General features: G+C 39.0%; 1 protein-coding gene across 2 annotated transcripts in view; it reads left to right on the top strand.

The window, feature by feature from the left end:
• LOC128655846 (gastrula zinc finger protein XlCGF7.1) overlaps window positions 1–22,020 on the top strand; it is an 85,943-nt gene that overhangs the window by 62,327 nt on the left and 1,596 nt on the right. Inside the window, exon 1 of one of the 2 annotated variants that reach the window (XM_053709408.1) lies at window positions 18,164–18,186. The exons of the other annotated variant lie outside the window; for it this stretch is intronic. The gene's annotated coding sequence lies outside the window, so the exon portion shown is untranslated. Of the gene's footprint in view, window positions 1–18,163; window positions 18,187–22,020 lie in introns of those variants that run through there. 2 annotated transcript variants of the gene reach the window in all.

Here is a 22,020-nt window from a genome sequence, read left to right on the forward strand (position 1 = left end):
TATTATTCTATTGTCTGTCATATCTCTGTGTTTATTTATACCTCTATATGTATATAGTGTAACAGTATTATTATTCTGTTGTCTGTCATATCTCTGTGTATATTTATACCTCTATATGTATATAGTGTAACTGTATTATTATTCTGTTGTCTGTCATATCTCTGTGTTTATTTATACCTCTATATGTATATAGTGTAAATGTATTATTAGTCTGTTGTCTGTCATATCTCTGTGTTTATTTATACCTCTATATGTATATAGTGTAACTGTATTATTATTCTGTTGTCTGTCATATCTCTGTGTTTATTTATACCTCTATATGTATATAGTGTAAATGTATTATTAGTCTGTTTTCTGTCATATCTCTGTGTATATTTATACCTCTATATGTATATAGTGTAAATGTATTATTAGTCTGTTGTCTGTCATATCTCTGTGTTTATTTATACCACAATATGTATATAGTGTAAATGTATTATTATTCTGTTGTCTGTCATATCTCTGTGTTTATTTATACCTCTATATGTATATAGTGTAAATGTATTATTATTCTGTTGTCTGTCATATCTCTGTGTTTATTTATACCACTATATGTATGTAGTGTAAATGTATTATTATTCTGTTGTCTGTCATATCTCTGTGTTTATTTATACCACTATATGTATATAGTGTAAATGTATTAGTCTGTTGTCTGTCATATCTCTGTGTTTATTTATACCTCTATATGTATATAGTGTAATTGTATTATTATTCTGTTGTCTGTTATATCTCTGTGTTTATTTATACCTCTATATGTATATAGTGTAACTGTATTATTAGTCTGTTGTCTGTCATATCTCTGTGTTTATTTATACCTCTATATATATATAGTGTAACTGTATTATTATTCTGTTGTCTGTCATATCTGTGTTTATTTATACCTCTATATGTATATAGTGTAAATGTATTATTATTCTGTTGTCTGTCATATCTCTGTGTTTATTTATACCTCTATATGTATATAGTGTAAATGTATTATTATTCTGTCTGTCATATCATTGTGTTTATTTATACCTCTATATGTATATAGTGTAAATGTATTATTATTCTGTTGTCTGTCATATCTCTGTGTTTATTTATACCTCTATATGTATGTAGTGTAACTGTATTATTATTCTGTTGTCTGTCATATCTCTGTGTTTATTTATACCTCTATATGTATATAGTGTAAATGTATTATTAGTCTGTTGTCTGTCATATCTCTGTGTTTATTTATACCTCTATATGTATATAGTGTAAATGTATTATTAGTCTGTTGTCTGTCATATCTCTGTGTTTATTTATACCTCTATATGTATATAGTGTAACTGTATTATTATTCTGTTGTCTGTCATATCTCTGTGTTTATTTATACCTCTATATGTATATAGTGTAACTGTATTATTATTCTGTTGTCTGTCATATCTCTGTGTTTATTTATACCTCTATATGTATATAGTGTAACTGTATTATTATTCTGTTGTCTGTCATATCTCTGTGTTTATTTATACCTCTATATGTATATAGTGTAACTGTATTATTATTCTGTTGTCTGTCATATCTCTGTGTTTATTTATACCTCTATATGTATATAGTGTAACTGTATTATTAGTCTGTTGTCTGTCATATCTCTGTGTTTATTTATACCTCTATATGTATATAGTGTAACTGTATTATTATTCTGTTGTCTGTCATATCTCTGTGTTTATTTATACCTCTATATGTATATAGTGTAAATGTATTATTATTCTGTTGTCTGTCATATCTCTGTGTTTATTTATACCTCTATATGTATATAGTGTAAATGTATTATTATTCTGTGTCTGTCATATCTCTGTGTTTATTTATACCTCTATATGTATATAGTGTAAATGTATTATTATTCTGTGTCTGTTATATCTCTGTGTTTATTTATACCTCTATATGTATATAGTGTAAATGTATTATTAGTCTATTGTCTGTCATATCTCTGTGTTTATTTATACCTCTATATGTATATAGTGTAAATGTATTATTATTCTGTTGTCTGTCATATCTCTGTGTTTATTTATACCTCTATATGTATATAGTGTAAATGTATTATTATTCTGTTATCTGTCATATCTCTGTGTTTATTTATACCTCTATATGTATATAGTGTAACTGTATTATTAATCTGTTGTCTGTCATATCTCTGTGTTTATTTATACCTCTATATGTATATAGTGTAAATGTATTATTATTCTGTTGTCTGTCATATCTCTGTGTTTATTTATGTAACGGGGTTTGGCCTAGGCCCACAATTACCCCTGTGGGTCTTTACCCCAGCTACCTCCATGTGCTCTGCAGGCTGATCCTGAGTCTCCGCTACCTGGGAGTTGGGGTACATGACTGTGGCAGTGCCTCCACCTGACTGGGCATCCAGGGCAAGAATGGGTTTCCCAGACAGGAACATAATAAATAACTACAACACACACAGTAATAACAGTAAAACAGTATGAACATGTATTAAAGGATTATGGTAAATAAAAATAAGGCAAGAAATACAGTGGCTAACTAACACACCGACTCTCTCTAACCAGGCCCAGCACCCTCCCAAACCACCTGCGAACCCACCCTCAGGCTTCACCCTAATGGCTGATGGGTACCAGTTGGTGCACATAAATGTTGGGGCCCTTTAAGGTAATCCACATGCATTTAAACAGTTGCAGCTCATAGGAAACTGCAATCCACAGGAAGAGCTGTTTATAAGTTTATGTGATGGACAGAATGCCCTGTCAGTATGACAAGGAGAGAGGATACTTCTTACCACTGACAGGATTCTGCACAGGCTGAAAGAAAACTCCAAGGTCTGACAGTCATTTACTTTGTCGGCATTCTTCTCCACAGCTCTCTAACAGGGGCAGACTGCAGCTGGCAGCATACACTAAATCAGCAGAGGAATGCTGTTACTTTACAAGATGAAGTCTGCAGCTCTCACACAGCCAGGCCTCACACACACCTTCACTGCTCTGACATGTCTGCTTCCTCCTGTGTCTTACACTCTTCTTTCAGTTTCACTTGATCACATGACCAACCAGTCTAATAGTTGCCTAGGCAACTTCTCCTGCAGAATGTATACAGGTGCAAATGTTCAACAGGAAGGGCTACATTCTCCCCCTTGTAAAATCCTTGCCTTCCACTGGCAAGGTTCCACCAAGAGGTAAATTGAAAAAACAAAACATATAAATAATAATAAATGCACTAACAGTCCTATAAACAAATGTTAACTATCTTACAGTTTATTCTAGTACAGAGAGGTTCCAACATTCATAATGTCCGCAACCGCATACAGTAAATCAACCATTTTAGATTGTACCTGGGGCATATGTACATAACTGGGTTCTCCGACTTGATCGTAAGTAAGAACCCTGGGAGGCTGTCGTATTCTAGTACCCAGTCTCTGTTCTCTCTGAGGAAGTCCAGAATGTTCCTGGGAATCTTCAGCTCTGGCCACTTGGGTGGGGAGGTCACCAGATGCTTGAGACCCTGGCTTTCCCATGATACAAGAGTCTCCTTTTGGGGTCCCAGGCACAAAGTTGGGGCTGTTGGGATTCAATGTAGAGGAGGCTAAGGGAGGAGAGGAAGGAAAGTGCTGTGTTTCCTCAGCAGGAGGAGACCACCATTGATCATCAGCACTAAGAGCTTCTGGGGTCTCTACTGCCTCATTTTCAGGACTCTCCGTTGTGCTTTTCTCCCATTCACTACTACTCCCTTCCTCTTCATCGATATAGGCTATTGGTAGTAGATGGTTCCTATGCCAAGCTTTGATCCGGCCTTCTGGGCCTTTTATATTATACACTGGCAGCCCCTTTAGCTTAGACACAACTTCAAATAGGGTATCCTTCCATCTGTCTGCTAATTTGTGTTTCCCAGGTAGCCCTAGATTCCGGAGGAGAACCTTATCTCCCGCTTGGACTTCCTGATGCTTCACTTTGGTATCGTATCTTCTTTTGTTGCGTTCCTCCATTTTTGCCGCAGCTTGAGTGGCCAACTCGTAGGCACTGTGAAGGTTTTGTCTGAGGGTCCTCACATACTGGAAGTGAGAGTCTGACTTTGTACCATCTGGGGACACCCCCAACCGGACATCTATCGGTAGTCTGGCTTCCCTTCCAAACATTAGGAAATAGGGTGAGAATCCTGTAGACTCATGCCTTGTGCAATTATATGCATGGACCATGGCTTCTACATGCTTACTCCAGGACCGCTTCTCTACTTGTTTCAGAGTCCCGAGCATGTCTAGGAGTGTCCTATTAAAACGCTCAGGCTGGGCATCACCCTCAGGGTGGTAGGGTGTTGTTCTGGACTTGTGAACCTGCAACATATCCAGCAGTTCTTTGATCAGCTTACTCTCAAAGTCTCTACCTTGATCAGAATGTATTCGATTGGGCAGACCGTAGTGCATAAAATATTTCTGCCAGAGGACCTTGGCTACGGTCACAGCCTTCTGGTCTTTAGTGGGAAAAGCCTGAGCGTATCTGGTGAAATGGTCTGTTACTACCAGAACATTCCCAATTCCGGTAGTATCATTCTCAATACATAGATAGTCCATGCACACAAGATCCAGGGGTCCTGTACTTCTCAGGTGGCCCATAGGGGCAGCTCTCACAGGCAGAGTCTTTCTCTGAATACATCTTCTGCAGGTCTTCACATAATGTTCAACATGTTCTCTCATGCGAGGCCAATAGAACCGGTCTTGTACCAGGCCATAGGTCTTGTCTACCCCAAGATGCCCATGTTGATCATGGAGAGCTCTCAGGACCATTCCCCGATATCTATGAGGTAACACTAGCTGCTTTCGACCAGGGTGGTCATGGTATTTTATAACTCTATAAAGGATTCCATCTTCTAGATGTAGTTTACTCCATTCTCTCCGGTACAAATCTCTTTGTCCAATGGGAAGGGAGCTCAGTAATTTAGGGTTCTTGGCTCTCATTGCCTTGAGGACTGTACCTATATACCAGTCCTGTGACTGGGCTTTCTTCTTGTCTTCATTGGTTATGTGAGACCACTGTTGGAGCATTGCTGGAGCACAGAATACCTCTGGTACGGCTTCTGGGGAGTGACATATGGAGTCTATTCCTCTGAGTTCAGAGAACTCATCCTGCCTCTCAGCCACTACATATGTTTGGCACAGGGCTCCTACCCCAGGCACAGGGATTTCTTCCCATTCCTCCTTTTCTTCATGAGGAGGAAGTCCAGGTCTGCGGGACAGAGCATCCGCACTGACATTCTTAGGGCCTGGCTTGTATTTAAGGCTGAAACTATAGTTTGACAATGCTGCCAGCCACCTATGCCCTGTGGCATCCAGCTTTGCTGTTGTTTGAATATAAGTAAGCGGATTGTTATCCGTCCTTACCTCAAATGTTGCTCCATATAAATAGTCATGTAACTTGTCCACAATTGCCCACTTGAGCGCCAAGAATTCTAGCTTATGGACCGGATAGTTTTTCTCTGCACCAGTTAGACTTCTACTTATGTAGGCCACTGGTCTTAACCCTTCTGGGTAGCTCTGATGCAATACGGCCCCTAGGCCTTCCATACTGGCATCAACATGGAGCACATATGGTTTCTCGGGATCTGAATATGCCAATACAGGAGCTTCTGTGAGTCTTTTCTTCAAGATTAAGAAGGCTTCTTCGCATCCTGAGGTCCATTTCTTTCCGAAGGAGTCTTTAGGACTTGGCGCCTTAACACCCTCTATAGCTGAGGTAGTCTTTAACAGGTTGTGTAGCTCTCGAGCAATCTTTGAATAGTCTTTCACAAACCTCCGGTAGTAACCGCAGAATCCAAGAAATGAGCGCAGCTCACTGATGTTATCTGGCCTGGGCCAGTTCATCACCGCTTCAATTTTGGTCGGGTCAGTTGTCACACCTTGTGCGGAAACAATGTGACCTACATATGTAACAGAGTTCTGGGCAAATCGACATTTGTCTATTGATAATTTCAGACCCTCTGCTTGGAGTCGATCCAACACCTTCAGCAATCGCTGTTCGTGCTCTTCTGGTGTCCTTCCAAACACTATGAGGTCATCAAGATAGACTAGGCACTCTTTGGGATTCATATCCCCCACAGTCTTCTCCATCAGCCTTTGAAAGGTGGCGGGAGCTCCAGTGACCCCTTGGGGCATCCTGGTAAACTCGTAGAATCCCAAGGGACAGATGAAAGCTGTCTTTTCCTGATCCTCCTTCTTCATGGGTACCTGATAATACCCAGACCTCAAGTCCAGGACGCTGAACCACTGGCTTCCAGAAAGGGCATCTAGCAGATCTTCTATCCGTGGCAGAGTATATTGATCTGGCACAGTCCTTTTGTTTAAAGTCCGATAGTCTATGCAAAGCCGGACTGTGCCATTCTTTTTCCTAACTACCACTATGGGTGAGGCATATGGACTTCTGGACTCTTTAATAATGCCAGATTCTTCCATCTGTTTGAGTATATCCCGGACATCTTCCACATCTCGAGGGGGTATTCTCCTTGATCTTTCTCTGAAAGGAGCTGGGTCAGAAAGTCTGATAGCATGTGTGGCACTCTTTGCACATCCCACATCCATTTCTTTCCTGGAGAAAACTTTCTCTCGAGTAGCTAATTTGGATCGGAGGCTATCTCTCCACTTTGGTGGTAGAGGAGAATCTTCCAGTTCAAAAACTATAGGTCCTTCATGATCACCTCCCTGTTCTGCCTTTACAGACATTACTGAAGAGACTTGGTCCAACAAGTGAATCACACCAATCTTCTGGTGACGATCAATTCTGATCTCTGTGGGTGTTAAGTTTCTTATCATTATGGGAAAATCTTTACACCAGTGATTCCGCCAGTCTTTCACCTCAGGTATGAGAGTCCACCCTTTTTTTGCATCCTCCTCAGGCAAGGACTCAATGAGGTATTGCCTGGTTCCTCCTGATATTTCATGGTGCATAGATGCTATGGCTCGTAGAGTCTTAGTCTCTCCAGGCCTTACAAATAAAGGTTCTTTCCCCGAGTAGTGGCATGATCCTGGTCTAGCTTGTAGGGCTAGTCGATGGCATTCTTTCCCTAGAACAGGGCTGACTTCCATCAGTCTGGTTAGAGATACATCTCCAACTTCAGTTAGGTAGGCCCTGAACATGTCCTGCACCATTCTTGCGTTGGTACCCAAAATTATTGGGGCGCACATTGTTTTCTTCATGGAGCATACAAGAGCTTCCAATTCCATAGGGCAGATCATTCCTGTGTTTAACTGTGGGATTGTTATTGTCACTCTTATACATCCCTCTACAGGCTGGGCCTGAGATCCCACTCCCCACAACTGCAACTCTCCTGCTGGCTCCAGGGGAATATGTTTTAGATGATGGTCATAGAAGTCTCTATTAATGATGGTGACCTGGGATCCAGTATCTAACAAGGCCGAGGCATGAATATCTTCTATTTGTAACTGTATCAGAGATTTGGGCCCGATCTTGGCCCCCACAGATAATATGGGTGTGGTTCTTTTTCCTCTTTTCCTGAAAGGACTGGTAGCTTGAGCCTCCTCCAGCTCAATAGCTAGCACATCCACTTCTGTATCTGATGAATTAGTGGGACACTCCCGCTTGAAATGCCCTGATTTTCCACACTTAAAACAGTTCCCTCGGGGGGACTGTTCCTCTGGGAATAACCTTCCTGTGGTCTCCCTGCGGTGCTGCCTCCTGGTAGGAGAATAATCTGTTCTTCTTGGCGATGACTTAGACAATAATTCTAATTCAGCTACCTTTTTTTTAAGGACGAACAGTTCCATATCCTCTTTATCTGCAGCTTTAGAAGAATTTCCTTTTTGTGGAGGAGATGGGGACATTTGGTTCTCCAGTATTTTTGCTTTTCGGATCAGTGTGGAATAGGACAAGACTTGATCATCCAACTTAACTCTTAACATGATCATGACTGGATCATTGCTAAGGCCTCCCTTCTGAATTTGTTTGGATAGTCGAGCATCCAACTCAGATGCAGTGACTGCTCCATTATGAAACAGTTTTCCCAGTGACAATTGTAATCGATTGATATAGTCTGAAGCTTTCTCATGTTCCTTCTGTTTAGTGGCTAGGAACTTGATTAATAGATCATCAGAGTCCTCAGATTTTCCATACGCATCCTGCAAAACTTTCAGGTAATCTTGTGCGGTAGCTTGTTCATTCACTCCCCTAAACAGCCTTATCATATTTGTAGCTGGGAAACGAAGACTCTCCATTATCCGTTGTTTTTTTATGTTATCCGTACAAGACCATTCTTCCAAAAATTGTACAGCATTATCCTTCCAGGCCTTAAAGGGCTCCTCCCCGGCAGGAACAGGTTGATTCCCAGAAAACACTTTCAGCTTACGGTAACTGTGGGTATGGGTAGCTGTTACTATGGCTTCTGAGAGTTTTTGCAGTATTTCAGATATGTTACTCTCTCCTGAACTTGTGGTTCTCAATAGGGAATCGCCTGGTTTTGGGGATGTTGGAGATGAGGGAACCACTAGATCTGGGGTCTTAGGGGCAGTTGTCCCTTGCACACTGGAAAAGTAGACATTTCGTTTGGGGATGGCCCCAGTCTCTACAGGGGTAACCGGTAATCTCCTGGGGGGTTTCTCTGACAAAGGGGACAGAATCTGGGAATAACTTGATACATTAAAGTCTCTTTGGCCTATAGTGGAGGGTTGCTGCAGTGTAACCCCTTCCTCCTTATCAGGGAGAGCGTACACTAAGCGACATCCTTCAGGAGCTGTTTCAAGAAGGTATAGACATGTAGGCCTATGACGGCCTCTCAAATCTGCATGGGAATATACTAACATGTAAGTTTGACCGTATGAATCATGCAGGATGTCTCTGATGGTAACCATCTCTATTCCCAGTATAATCTCTACGCACTTGGTGACATGTTTTATCTCACTATAGGGAGGTACCTGGCATATCATCACTGCATGATGCAATGGTACCTTCTGTTGCTGGGCCCAATCTGTTACAAATGGGAGTGTGGGCCGGGGAATTAACGGATCCTTACTGGGTGTACCCCAATTTATCTCAGCAGTACCACCAAATGTAACGGGGTTTGGCCTAGGCCCACAATTACCCCTGTGGGTCTTTACCCCAGCTACCTCCATGTGCTCTGCAGGCTGATCCTGAGTCTCCGCTACCTGGGAGTTGGGGTACATGACTGTGGCAGTGCCTCCACCTGACTGGGCATCCAGGGCAAGAATGGGTTTCCCAGACAGGAACATAATAAATAACTACAACACACACAGTAATAACAGTAAAACAGTATGAACATGTATTAAAGGATTATGGTAAATAAAAATAAGGCAAGAAATACAGTGGCTAACTAACACACCGACTCTCTCTAACCAGGCCCAGCACCCTCCCAAACCACCTGCGAACCCACCCTCAGGCTTCACCCTAATGGCTGATGGGTACCAGTTGGTGCACATAAATGTTGGGGCCCTTTAAGGTAATCCACATGCATTTAAACAGTTGCAGCTCATAGGAAACTGCAATCCACAGGAAGAGCTGTTTATAAGTTTATGTGATGGACAGAATGCCCTGTCAGTATGACAAGGAGAGAGGATACTTCTTACCACTGACAGGATTCTGCACAGGCTGAAAGAAAACTCCAAGGTCTGCCAGTCATTTACTTTGTCTGCATTCTTCTCCACAGCTCTCTAACAGGGACAGACTGCAGCTGGCAGCATACACTAAATCAGCAGAGGGATGCTGTTACTTTACAAGATGAAGTCTGCAGCTCTCACACAGCCAGGCCTCACACACACCTTCACTGCTCTGACATGTCTGCTTCCTCCTGTGTCTTACACTCTTCTTTCAGTTTCACTTGATCACATGACCAACCAGTCTAATAGTTGCCTAGGCAACTTCTCCTGCAGAATGTATACAGGTGCAAAAGTTCACAGGAAAATGTTCAACAGGAAGGGCTACATTTATAACTCTATATGTATATAGTGTAAATGTATTATTATTCTGTTGTCTGTCATATCTCTGTGTTTATTTATACCTCTATATGTATATAGTGTAACTGTATTATTATTCTGTTGTCTGTCATATCTCTGTGTTTATTTATACCTCTATATGTATATAGTGTAACTGTATTATTAGTCTGTTGTCTGTCATATCTCTGTGTTTATTTATACCTCTATATGTATATAGTGTAAATGTATTATTATTCTGTTGTCTGTCATATCTGTGTTTATTTATACCTCTATATGTATATAGTGTAAATGTATTATTAGTCTGTTGTCTGTCATATCTGTGTTTATTTATACCTCTATATGTATATAGTGTAACTGTATTATTAGTCTGTTGTCTGTCATATCTGTGTTTATTTATACCTCTATATGTATATAGTGTAAATGTATTATTATTCTGTTGTCTGTCATATCTCTGTGTTTATTTATACCTCTATATGTATATAGTGTAACTGTATTATTAGTCTGTTGTCTGTCATATCTCTGTGTTTATTTATACCTCTATATGTATATAGTGTAAATGTATTATTATTCTGTTGTCTGTCATATCTCTGTGTTTATTTATACCTCTATATGTATATAGTGTAAATGTATTATTATTCTGTTGTCTGTCATATCTGTGTTTATTTATACCTCTATATGTATATAGTGTAAATGTTTTATTAGTCTGTTGTCTGTCATATCTCTGTGTTTATTTATACCTCTATATGTATATAGTGTAACTGTATTATTAGTCTGTTGTCTGTCATATCTCTGTGTTTATTTATACCTCTATATGTATATAGTGTAAATGTATTATTATTCTGTTGTCTGTCATATCTGTGTTTATTTATACCTCTATATGTATATAGTGTAAATGTTTTATTAGTCTGTTGTCTGTCATATCTCTGTGTTTATTTATACCTCTATATGTATATAGTGTAACTGTATTATTAGTCTGTTGTCTGTCATATCTCTGTGTTTATTTATACCTCTATATGTATATAGTGTAAATGTATTATTATTCTGTTGTCTGTCATATCTGTGTTTATTTATACCTCTATATGTATATAGTGTAACTGTATTATTAGTCTGTTGTCTGTCATATCTCTGTGTTTATTTATACCTCTATATGTATATAGTGTAAATGTATTATTAGTCTGTTGTCTGTCATATCTCTGTGTTTATTTATACCTCTATATGTATATAGTGTAAATGTATTATTATTAGTCTGTTGTCTGTCATATCTCTGTGTTTATTTATACCTCTATATGTATATAGTGTAAATGTATTATTAGTCTGTTGTCTGTCATATCTCTGTGTTTATTTATACCTCTATATGTATATAGTGTAACTGTATTATTATTCTGTTGTCTGTCATATCTCTGTGTTTATTTATACCTCTATATGTATATAGTGTAAATGTATTATTAGTCTTGTCTGTCATATCTCTGTGTTTATTTATACCTCTATATGTATATAGTGTAAATGTATTATTAGTCTGTTGTCTGTCACATCTCTGTGTTTATTTATACCTCTATATGTATATAGTGTAAATGTATTATTAGTCTGTTGTCTGTCATATCCCTGTGTTTATTTATACCACTATATGTATATAGTGTAAATGTATTATTATTCTGTTGTCTGTCATATCCCTGTGTTTATGTATTATTAGTCTGTTGTCTGTCATATCTCTCTGTTTATTTATACCTCTATATGTATATAGTGTAACTGTATTATTAGTCTGTTATCTGTCATATCTCTGTGTTTATTTATACCTCTATATGTATATAGTGTAAATGTATTATTATTCTGTTGTCTGTCATATCTCTGTGTTTATTTATACCTCTATATGTATATAGTGTAAATGTATTATTATTCTGTTGTCTGTCATATCTCTGTGTTTATTTATACCTCTATATGTATATAGTGTAAATGTATTATTATTCTGTTGTCTGTCATATCTGTGTGTTTATTTATACCTCTATATGTATATAGTGTAACTGTATTATTAGTCTGTTGTCTGTCACATCTCTGTGTTTATTTATACCTCTATATGTATATAGTGTAAATGTATTATTAGTCTGTTGTCTGTCATATCCCTGTGTTTATTTATACCACTATATGTATATAGTGTAAATGTATTATTATTCTGTTGTCTGTCATATCCCTGTGTTTATGTATTATTAGTCTGTTGTCTGTCATATCTCTCTGTTTATTTATACCTCTATATGTATATAGTGTAACTGTATTATTAGTCTGTTGTCTGTCATATCTCTGTGTTTATTTATACCTCTATATGTATATAGTGTAAATGTATTATTAGTCTGTTGTCTGTCATATCTCTGTGTTTATTTATACCTCTATATGTATATAGTGTAAATGTATTATTATTCTGTTGTCTGTCATATCTCTGTGTTTATTTATACCACTATATGTATGTAGTGTAAATGTATTATTATTCTGTTGTCTGTCATATCTCTGTGTTTATTTATACCTCTATATGTATATAGTGTAAATGTATTATTATTCTGTTGTCTGTCATATCTGTGTGTTTATTTATACCTCTATATGTATATAGTGTAACTGTATTATTAGTCTGTTGTCTGTCATATCTCTGTGTTTATTTATACCTCTATATGTATATAGTGTAAATGTATTATTATTCTGTTGTCTTTCATATCTCTGTGTTTGTTTATACCACTATATGTATATAGTGTAAATGTATTATTAGTCTGTTGTCTCTCATATCTCTGTGTTTATTTATACCTCTATATGTATATAGTGTAAATGTATTATTATTCTGTTGTCTGTCATATCCCTGTGTTTATTTATACCACTATATGTATATATTGTAACAGTATTATTATTCTGAGCAGGAATAATTGCAAATATAACATGTAATCAGAGTATCATATGTATTTATTTGCAATCAATGGATATTTTAAAGAGATAGGAAAGTAAAAAATGTAAGTTGCATGATTCAGATAGAGCATGTAATTTTAAAACGCTTTAAAATTCACATATATTTTCCAATGTGCTTTGTTCTCAAACGCCTAGATTTAGAGTTCTGAGTTAGCCGTCAAAACCAGCATTAGAGGCTCCTAACGCTGGTTTTGGCCGCCCGCTGGTATTTAGAGTCAGTCAGGAAAGGGTCTAACGCTCACTTTCCAGCCGTGACTTTTCCATACCGCAGATCCCCCTACGCCAATTGCGTATCCTATCTTTTCAATGGGATCTTTCTAACGCTGGTATTTAGAGTCTTGGCTGAAGTGAGCGTTAGAACTCTAATGACAAAACTCCAGCCGCAGAGAAAAGCCAGGAGTTAAGAGCTTTCTGGGCTAACGCCGGTTCATAAAGCTCTTAACTACTGTGCTCTAAAGTACACTAACACCCATAAACTACCTATGTTCCCCTAAACCGAGGCCCCCCCACATCGCCGCCACTCTAATAAATTTTTTTAACCCCTAATCTGCCGACCGCACACCGCCGAAACCTACGTTATCCCTATGTACCTCTAATCTGCTGCCCCTAACACCACTGACCCCTATATTTTATTTATTAACCCCTAATCTGCCCCCCAAAACGTCGCCGCCGGCTACCTACAATAATTAACCCCTAATCTGCCGACCGGACCTCACCGCTACTATAATAAAGTTATTAACCCCTAATCCGCCTCACTCCCGCCTCAATAACCCTATAATAAATAGTATTAACCCCTAATCTGTCCTCCCTAACATCGCCGACACCTAACTTCAATTATTAACCCCTAATCTGCCGACCGGACCTCCCCGCTACTCTAATAAATGTATTATCCCCTAAAGCTAAGTCTAACCCTAACCCTAACACCCCCCTAAGTTAAATATAATTTTTATCTAAAGAAATAAATTAACTCTTATTAAATAAATTAATCCTATTTAAAGCTAAATACTTACCTGTAAAATAAACCCTAATATAGCTACAATATAACGAATAATTATATTGTAGCTATTTTAGGATTAATATTTATTTTACAGGCAACTTTGTAATTATTTTAACCAGGTACAATAGCTATTAAATAGTTAATAACTATTTAATAGCTACCTAGTTAAAATAATTACAAAATTACCTGTAAAATAAATCCTAACCTAAGTTACAATTAAACCTAACACTACACCATCAATAAATTAATTAAATACAATACCTACAAATAAATACAATTAAATAAACTAACTAAAGTACAAAAAATAAAAAAGAACTGTTACAAAAAATAAAAAAATATTTACAAACATATTAAAAATATTACAACAATTTTAAGCTAATTACACCTACTCTAAGCCCCCTAATAAAATAACAAAGCCCCCAAAAATATAAAAATGCCCTACCCTATTCTAAAATTAAAATTGAAAAGCTCTTTTACCTTACCAGCCCTTAAAAGGGCCTTTTGCGGGGCATGCCCCAAAGAAAACAGCTCTTTTGCCTGTAAAAATAAACACAATACCCCCCCCCCCAACATTACAACACACCACCCACATACCCCTAATCTAACCCAAACCCCCCTTAAATAAACCTAACACTAAGCCCCTGAAGATCTTCCTACCTTATCTTCACCACGCCGGGTATCGCCGACCGGTCCAGGCTCCGATGTCTTGATCCAAGCCCAAGCGGGGGCTGAAGACGTCCATCCTCCGGCTGAAGTCTTGATCCAAGCGGCGAATGAAGAAGTCCATCATCGGGCAGAAGTCTTCATCCTATCCGGGCAAAAGAGGAGATCCGGACCGGTAGACATCTTCATCCAAGCGGCATCTTCTATCTTCTTCTTTCCGATGACGAGCGGCTCCATCTTCAAGACCTCCGGCGCGGATCCATCCTCTTCTTCCGACGTCCTAAAGCAGAATGAAGGTCAATCGGATTGAACTTGAATCTGATTGGCTGATTCAATCAGCCAATCAGAATTTTCCTACCTTAATTCCGATTGGCTGATAGAATCCTATCAGCCAATCGGAATTTGAGGGACGCCATCTTGGATGACGTCCCTTAAAGGAACCTTCATTCTGTTTTAGGCCATCGGAAGAAGAGGATGGATCTGCGCCGGAGGTCTTGAAGATGGAGCCGCTCGTCGTCGGATGGAAGAAGATAGAAGATGCCACTTGGATGAAGATGTCTACCGGTCCGGATCTCCTCTTCTGCCCGGATAGAATGAAGACTTCTGCCCGATGATGGACTTCTTCATTCGCCGCTTGAATCAAGACTTCAGCCGGAGGATGGACGTCTTCAGCCCCCTCTTGGGCTTGGATCAAGACATCGTAGCCTGGACCGATCAGTGATACCCGGCGTGGTGAAGATAAGGTAGGAAGATCTTCAGGGGCTTAGTGTTAGGTTTATTTAAGGGGGGTTTGGGTTAGATTAGGGGTATGTGGGTGGTGGGTTGTAATGTTGGCGGGGGGTATTGTGTTTATTTTTACAGGCAAAAAAGCTGTTTTCTTTGGGGCATGCCCCGCAAAAGGCCCTTTTAAGGGCTGGTAAGGTAAAAGAGCTTTTCAATTTTAATTTTAGAATAGGGTAGGGCATTTTTTTTATTTGGGGGGGCTTTGTTATTTTATTAGGGGGCTTAGAGTAGGTGTAATTAGCTTAAAATTGTTGTAATATTTTTAATATGTTTGTAAATATTTTTTTATTTTTTGTACTTTAGTTAGTTTATTTAAATGTATTTATTTGTAGGTATTGTATTTAATTAATTTATTGATAGTGTAGTGTTAGGTTTAATTGTAGATAATTGTAGGTATTTTATTTAATTTATTGATAGTGTAGTGTTAGGTTTAATTGTAACTTAGGTTAGGATTTATTTTACAGGTAATTTTGTAATTATTTTAACTATTTTAGCTATTAAATAGTTCTTAACTATTTAATAGCTATTGTACCTGGTTAAAATAAATACAAAGTTGCCTGTAAAATAAATATTAATCCTAAAATAGCTACAATATAATTATAATTTATTAGGATTTATTTTACAGGTAAGTATTTAGCTTTAAATAGGAATAATTTATTTAATAAGAGTTAATTAATTTCGTTAGATTAAAATTATATTTAACTTAGGGGGTGTTAGGGTTAGGGTTAGACTTAGCTTTAGGGGTTAATACATTTATTATAGTAGCGGCGAGATCCGGTCGGCAGATTAGGGGTTAATAATTGTAGGTAGGTGGAGGTGACGTTGGGGGCGGCAGATTAGGGGTTAATAAATATAATATAGGGGTCGGCGGTGTTAGGGGCAGCAGATTAGGGGTACATAGGGATAACGTAGGTTGCGGCGGTGTACGGAGCGGCAGATTAGGGTTTAAAAAATATGCAGGGGTCAGCGATAGCGGGGGCGGCAGATTAGGGGTTAATAAGTGTAAGGCTAGGGGTGTTTAGACTCGGGGTACATGTTAGGGTGTTAGGTGCAGACTTAGGAAGTGTTTCCCCATAGGAAACAATGGGGCTGCGTTAGGAGCTGAACGCTGATTTTTTGCAGGTGTTAGGTTTTTTTTCAGCCGAAACTGCCCCATTGTTTCCTATGGGGGAATCGTGCACGAGCACGTTTTTGAAGCCGGCCACGTCCGTAAGCACCGCTGGTATTCAGAGTTGCAGTGGCGGTAAATATGCCTGTACTCTCCCTTTTTGGAACCTAACGCAGCCCTTCTGTGAACTCTAAATACCAGCGGTATTTAAAAGGTGCGGGGAAAAAAAAGCACGCGTAGCTAACGCACCCCTTTGGCCGCAGAACTCTAAATCTAGCCGTTGGTATCCCTAGTTGGAAAAGAATACACATATCCTACACTAGTGGGAGCTAGCTGCTAATTGGTGCCTGCACACATTTGTCTCTTGTGATTGGCTAAATAGATGTGTTTAGCTAGCTGCCAGTAGTGCAATGCTGTTCCTTCACCAAAGGATAACAAGATAATGAAGCAAATTTGATAATAGAAGTAAATTGAAAAGTTGTTTAAAATTGTATGTTCTATCTAAATCATGAAATAATATTTTGGGGTTTTCTGTCCCTTTAAGAGCTGGGCCAGTTTTCTCTCTGCACCTGTGTAACCCCTCCTGATTGCTATTTTTAAAATAGCATGACAGTAAAGAGGTGAATTTAATTTCAGCTGTATCTGAATCATGACAGTTTAAAGTTAGGAGAGCTATCCCTTTTAGCTATCAGCTTAAGATTATATTGAATCAAGCATCAATTCGAATTTTCAAATCCTTGTCTGAAATATATTACACTGTGTCCTAATGTCAGCATCAATGTTTATCTTTAATACTAATTTCACATATACATATTTTCAAAGTATAATTCACAATGTAACAAATGGCACCTACAAGTTCTGAGTGATCAATGACACATGTATCGAGCAATTTAATTAGTTAGTGATAGTTTATAATGTAAATTTGAATCAGATCTGCAGATGTCATAAATCATGTGATTATGCATATCCCAATCAAAAGTAGTGGAAAAATTCACTAGTGTGTGGGTTATTTTAGAGTTTGTGCCATAATTGGTGCAAAAAGTGTTGCATCAAATATGGTGTGAAGTGGAGAGTGGGACTTGTATTACATGGCTTAAACATGGTGCACATAGATTTTTCCAACAAATAAAAAAGAAGTGAGCTATATTATGTTGTGTATTTATTTCATTTTTATCTCTATATCTATTAGTGCGACAAGTTTGGGGCAAAACTTTGCACCAAATATGTAGAAATAATATTGTCCCCTTGCTTTGTAATGAGAGACAAAGTTGTAACATAATCCATAAGTAGTAATGTATTCATTTTTATCCCTATATCTACTTGCAGTGTTTCCCAACCGCAGTCCTCAAGTACCCCCAACAGGCCTGGTTTTCATTATAGCCGAACCAGTGCACAGTTGAAGTAATCAGCTGATCAGTAACTAACCTGCTCTCATCCATCAGATGATTATTTCACCTGTGCTCTAGTTCAGCTATAATGAAAACCAGGACTGTTGGGGGTACTTGAACACCGCGGTTGGGAAACATTGTACTAGTGCACCAAATGTGGAGCAATAATATTGTTTGATTTAGAAAGGGTATACAAATTTAATAAAGTTTCTAATTTACTTTTACTATGTCATATGCTTCATTCTCTTGCAGCATCGAACATAAGTTTCCTGTGTTTTCAGACTCCCATTGATTTCTATGGCATCCGCAACCTCAAGGGTGGCAGATTGAAAACTAGGTACGTGGAGTCGGAAAAGACGCAAACGTAGAATTTTTGATAACTTTGTGAAAGCTTCAAATGGTGTCGATTAAAAGGGCAAATGAACACAATTCCGCTAGAATACCACGGTTTTCAACTCGCATCGATCTGCGTCAGATTGAGATCGCAGGATCATATTTTACGTCATAAATTTCAACATTTGCCGATATTGATGCTTTGATAACTACGGTGGATCAATCTCATGACAAATACAATGTGGTATTCCAGCAAATTTTCAGTTGAAGCTTTGATAAATAGGCCCCAGTATCTCAGGGTTACAAGTTGGAATTCAAGACTTTTTCTCCCAGGGGCAGGTTTCTCCTCTCAAGATTATCTGCAAACCAGATAAAAAGAGAGGTGTTCTTGAAATGTGTACTGGATCTTTCCTCCCTGGTAGTGATAGTTCCTGTTCCCGGAACAGGGTCTAGGTTTCTATTCCAATCTGTTCGTGGTTCCCAAAAAAGAGGGAACTTTCCGACCTATTCCAGACCTAAAGTGTCTAAACAAGTTTCTCAGAGTACCATCCTTCAAGATGGTTTCTTAGGGACCATAACAGATTCCCTATCAATGAAAATATTTCTGATGGAGGTCAGAAAAGCCAAAATTCTTTTCTCTTGCCTTTCTCTATAGTCGACTGTTCCACCATCAGTGGCTCAATGTATGGAAGTAATCGGTCTGCTTCCATGGACATCATTCCCTTTGCTCGATTCCATTTGAGAGCTCTGCAGTTATTCATGTTCCGGCAATGGAACTAGGACTATGCAGATCTGTCTCAGAGGATATATCTAGATTGGTCGACAAGAGACTCTCTCCCATAGTGGCTTTTTCAGGAACATCTCTCTCAGGGAACATGCTTTCGGAGACCTTCCTGGGTGATTGTGACCATGGACACCAGCCTGCTGGGCTGGGTAGCAGTCTGGGACTCGTTAAGCAGTAATTCTGTACTCGGGAGGAACTGGCTCTCCCCATAAACATCTTGGAATAAAGAGCAATTTTCAATGCTCTGATGACCTGGCCTCAGTTGTCCTTAGCCCGGTTTATCAGGTTTCAGTCAGACAACATATCCTCAGTGGCTTACATCAACCACCAGGGAGGAACTTGGAGTTCCTTAGCTATGAAAGAGGTGGCTCGGATTATTCAGTGGGCAGAAGCTCACAATTGCTGTCTATCTGCCATCCAGATTCCAGGAGTGGACAACTGGGAGGCAAATTTTCTGAGCAGACAAACTTTTCATCCCGGGGAGTGGGAGCTCTTTCCGGAGGTGTTCTCCAGCTTGATCCTAAGATAGGGGGTGCCGGAGTAGGATCTTATGTCATCTCAGCAGAACGTCAAACTTCTGAGGTACAGTTTGAGGTCAAGGGATCCACAGTCCGCTCTGATAGATGCTCTGGCGTCCCTTGGGATTTCAAGCTAGCATACCAATTTCCTCTGTTTACTCTCCTTCCATGAGTCATTGCTCGTATCAAGCAGGATAGAGCATCAGTGATTCTAATAGCCCCTGCGTGGCCTTGCAGGATCTGGTATGCAGACCTAGGGGAAATGTGGTCTCCACCTTGGAGACTGCCTCTGAGGGAGGACCTTCTGCTTCAGGGTCCATTCCTTCATCCAAATATCGTTTTTCTGAAGCTGACTGCTTGGAGATTGAACGCTTAGTTCTGTCTAAGCATGGGTTTTCTGAGTCAGTCATTGAGACCATGATTCAGGCTCGCAAGGCTGTTACTAAGGAGATTTGCCATAATATTTGGCGTAAATATCTTTATTGGTGTGAATCCAAGGGCTACTCCTTGGAGTATGGTCAGGATTCCTAGGATTTTGTCATTTCTTGAGGAAGGTCTGGAGAAGGGTTTGTCGGTTAATACCATTTAAGGGTCATATTTCTGCCTTATCTATTTTGCTACATAAGCATCTGGCGGATGTGCTAGATGTGCAATCCTCAGAATCAGGCCTGTTTTTAAGTTTGTTGCTTCTCCTTGGAACCTTGACCTTGTTGTTAGAGTTTTGCAGCATGCTCAGTTTGAGCCTTTGCATTCCATAGATATAAAGTTGTTATCCTGGAAGGTTTTGTTTGTTATTGCTATTTCTTCTGCTCGGAGAGTGTCGGAACTCTCGGCTTTGCAGTGTGATTCGCCTTATCTTATCTTTCATGCTGCTAAGGCGGTGCTTAGTAGTAAGTTTGGTTTCCTTCCTAAAGTTGTATCGGATAGAAATATTAATCACAAAATAGTTTTTCCTACTCTATGTCCTAATCCTTCTGCTCAAAAGAAATGTTTGTTGCACAACCTGGATGTTGTGCATGCTCTAAAATTCTACCTTCAGGCAACTAAGGATTTTCGCCAGTCTTCTGCCCTGTTTGTTTGTTTCTTTGGGATACGTAACGGTCAGAAAGTTACAGCTACTTCTCTTTCTCTCTGGTTGAGAAGTATAACAGCAGCCTCCTGAGAGAATTACAGCTCAATCTACTAGGTCTGTCTCTTCTTCTTGGGCTTTCAAAAATGAAGCTTCTGTGGGACAGATTTGCAAGGCGGCAACTTGGGCTTCTCTGCATACTTTTTCAAAATGTTACAAATTTGATACTTTTGCCTCGGCTGAGGCTTCTTTTGGGAAAAAGTTTTTTCAAGTGGTGGTGCCTTCTGTTTAGGTCTACCCGTCTTGTCCCTCCCTAGTCCTCTGTGTACTCTAACTTGGGTATTAATTCCCAATAGTAATTGATGACGCTGTGGACTCACCATATCTTAGGAAAGAAAACAAAATGTATGCTTACCTGATAAATTTATTTCCGGATATGGTGAGTTCATGGCCCCGCCCTTTTTATTTAAGACAGTTTTTTGACTAACCTCAGGCACCTCTACACTTTGTGTTACTCCTTTTTCTCCATTTACCTTTGGTCGAATGACTGGGGTTTGTGTGAAGGGGAGTGATACTTAGCAGCTTGGCTTTGGTGCACTTTGCCTCCTCCTGCTGGCCATGAGAGATATTCCCAACAGTAATTGAGGTTGCCTTGGACTCACCATATCCGGAAATAAATTTATCAGGTAAGCATAAATTTTGTTTTTTATTGTTTTGTATAGTTCCAGTATGATAGATGACCTCTTTAGTTACTTTTACAATTATCCTATATTGCCTTTATTACCAACATTTTTTACTTAATATAGTCAACAGTGTTTAACCCTTTGAGTGCTAAGCACTTTCCCACCTGGGTGCTAAGCTGATTTAAGGGATTTTTTATTTTTTTTAAAATATATATTTTTTTAACTTTACTTTTTTTAAGATCCCATTTAAGATTACCTTTCCAACGGTGGGTGTTGGGGGTCTGTAGCTGCTTAGATGCCTGAGATACAGGCTTCTAAGCAGCATGCCCCCTTTCCCTGTATTTATCATTGTCATTTTTAAATAAAGTTGCACCGTGACTTCATCACGTCATTGCGTGTGACGTCACCACACAAAACGTGAAGCCCCGGTGATGCCTGTCACTATACAGGCCCGATCGCCGGGGTAGGAGTGGGTGGGAGAGTGCTAGCGACAGCTATGAGCCGTCGTTAGCACCTGAGTGGGAAACTCTGCGATGGCTCAGAGCTGTCGTAAGCACTCAAAGGGTTAAAGGGACAGTAAAGTCATAATTAGACATTTGTGATTCAGACAGAATATATTCTACAGTATTTAAAGGGACAGTAAACTCATAATTAGACATTCATGATTCAGACAGAACATGCAATTTTAAACAACTTTAAATGTACTTCTATTCTTTAATTTGCTTCCTTCGCTTGTTATCCTTTGCTGAAAGGTTTATCTATGAAAGCTCAGGACCAGCAAAGA

Source organism: Bombina bombina, chromosome 4 (genome assembly GCF_027579735.1).
Source record: "Bombina bombina isolate aBomBom1 chromosome 4, aBomBom1.pri, whole genome shotgun sequence".
Taxonomy (NCBI): Eukaryota; Metazoa; Chordata; class Amphibia; order Anura; family Bombinatoridae; genus Bombina; species Bombina bombina.